The following is a 2,922-nucleotide window of genomic DNA, read 5'->3' as shown; positions in this document are numbered from 1 at the left end:
GTCCTCTATCCTCCGCTCCTGAACGGATGATTGCTCACCTGTTTACCAGTGGGGGGCTGGGAGTGTCTGCTCCTTTGATGCCATTTTTATTTTTATTTCACTTTATTTCTTGACCGAAACAATAGTACCAATTCTGTCGTGCCTGGAGCCAGGCAGCTTGTCTTTATACTTCCGGACCTTATTGTCCACCGGCATCGAGCGCTGTGCTGTCTGGCTTCGCCTGGGTCCTGCCAGGGGTTCAATCACCAGATGTTGATACCACTTGTGGTTGTCTTCTTTATGACAAGATTCTATGGTCAAGTCTCCCGCCCTAGGACTCCTATTTACTGGTGCGGCACCATGATCACACGTCCACCGTGTTGAGGTACTAGTCTGCAGCTTCCCTGACTTCTCTTGCAGGATTGTTGTTCTCCGCCTGACTTTAAAATGGCGGAACTAAGATGACATTGTGGTAGCATTCAATTGCCTGACTTTAAAATGGCGGCACTCTGTGTTAACGATTGCCTGTACTTCGATTTTAAATGCCTGTGCTTGGATTATAAATGCTCGAGCTCTTTCAGATTGCCTGTACTTGGATTATACATGCCTGTACTTGGTTTATAAATGCTTGAACTCTCTCAGATGTGTCAGTAGCAGCGGAAAAGGAGCAGAGAAAGCCGGATCAGCACTCTTTTAGGCACTGTAATTTGTGGTGTTGTGGTAGTTCCATACACATCATGCGTAATGTCCCATTACACATTTGACTTCACCTCGGATTTCTCGATTGTGATATCCTTCCAAGCACACTCTACCTGCTAGTGGCTTTGGTTATTGTTTGATATCAGTGGGCTGTACTTGGATTATAAGTGCCTGTATTTGGATATAAATGCTCGAGCTCTCTCTGATGTGTCAGTAGCAGTGGAAAAGGAGCAGAGAAAGCCGGATGAGCACTGTTTTAGGAACTGTAATTAGTGGTGTTGTGGCAGTTCCATACACTTCATGCGTATCGCCCCACTACACATTTGACTTCGCCTCGGATTTCTCGATTGTGATCTCCTTCCAAGCACACTCTACCTGCTAGTGGCTCTGGTTATTGTTTGATATCAGTGGGCTTGATACGAGGTGTGCACTCCATGAGGAGCATTCCTCCATGCCAAGGATTTCATTTCATCGCTGGATTGACCCCTTCTGGTCTCTCCATCACTACTTCTGCAAGATCCACTGTGAGTCCCCATGAGTGATGTCAGGTTCTCCCTCCCCTTGATTCTACTTTATCAGGACACCCATCCTTACTTGGTCTTTTTTCTGAATGGAGATAAGTCCCAACCCCAATGGTTTCGATGCCTTCATCATTAATTACCCAACTGACCTCTTCAAGAATGTGGCAAAGAAATACAAACATCGCTTACTCAAAGCTAGAACAGAAACTTTAATCTCTGAACACTACTTCTGCACCAACAAAGGTTCTGTGGTTATCGATCTCATCTTCTATACAATAAGCGGGCCTGCTGGCGGTCTGTTCTCTACTCCCTGCTTCGAATAATTGGATCCAAGAAAACCGCACATGGCCTCAAACTACCAAGGTCTCCCTCCTCCTTTCTCAAAGCCACCACAACTATCACCCTCTACAATAATGGTATCATCCTAATCCAAGGCTCTAAGATCAACCTAGCAAAGATAGCGAATATTTGCCCAACTCTCAGGAAAGCAGTCTACGGTGACTCCTCTGACCCCATTTCAACCACCACCTCTCCACCAGGCTTGAATATTACTCTTCCTGTAACAACGACTACCCTACTCTCTATAAACCCCTCACCTCCTCCTACTGAGTCCATAGCCTCCCTATCCCCAGTCGGATTACCTCAACTCACTAGAACACCCTCTTTCACTGTCAGGAGTACCCCACTCTCCCTATACCCCACACCTTAGCTGGATAATCACATAGCCCCTGTGTCCACAGTCAGATCACTTCAACTCATTAGTTCGCCTCCTCAACTGGATGACGGATCTATGGCCTCTATGTCCTCACTGACTGTCAGTTCGACACACAATGACTCCCGAGTGGAGATACTCCCTCAAGTCTCACAGTCCTCCCATGTTACAGACATTGTCTCTCTCACCAACCCTATAACTCTGCCTCATACGAGACTAGAGTCTGGGCATCGATCCCCCTCACAAGCCCCAATGGCCTCATCTTCCTCACCTCTGTCAGCTTGACACTTGACGACTCTAGAGCAGAGTTGCTCCCTTGAGTCCCAATGGCCTCAATCTCTTCTCTTACTGTCAATGCGACACAGGAAGACTCTAGAGAGGAGGGGCTCCCTCTAGTCTTACAGCCCTCTCTTATTTCAGAGCTAGTCTTACAGTCCTCTCATATTTTAGATAATGTCCCCTCCCCAATCCTATAACACTGCCTCACACTAGACTTGAGTCTGGGCTTCAATCGCCCCCACAAGCCCCTACAGGCTTTCCCCAAGGTTCCCCGTTGCCGATCGCTTTCCCCCACTTCTTCCTCCACTCGCCCAACACTCTGACTTGACTGCACACCTTGATGATATATCTCTACAGCTACACCTTCTCTCCTTTGAACTACGTGAGCTGAAAGCCCTCATGTTAGATTTTGGGGTCTCTAGTTGGCACACATAGGTACTTGTGACAAATAGGGACCCTCTACTCTAGTCAGGGTAAGGGGGATTACACACCTAAAATAACCCCTGCTCTCCCTCTAGGTTGCGTGGCATGAGCAACAAGGCTTTACTTCTGAGGCGTTGTAAGTTAAGCAGTTGTGACCACATACAGTAACCCAGTGAAAACACTACAAATGGACACCACACAGGTTTTATATAAAAAATAAGTAGACTGTATATAGAGTTACCACAAGACCATAAACGACCAAAATACACACTATGATTACTTAAAGATGGTAGATTTAAGCTTAGTTCA

The sequence above is a fragment of the Lissotriton helveticus genome, chromosome 8, assembly GCF_964261635.1.
Source record: "Lissotriton helveticus chromosome 8, aLisHel1.1, whole genome shotgun sequence".
Lineage (NCBI taxonomy): Eukaryota > Metazoa > Chordata > Amphibia > Caudata > Salamandridae > Lissotriton > Lissotriton helveticus.
This window is presented reverse-complemented; position numbering follows the sequence as displayed.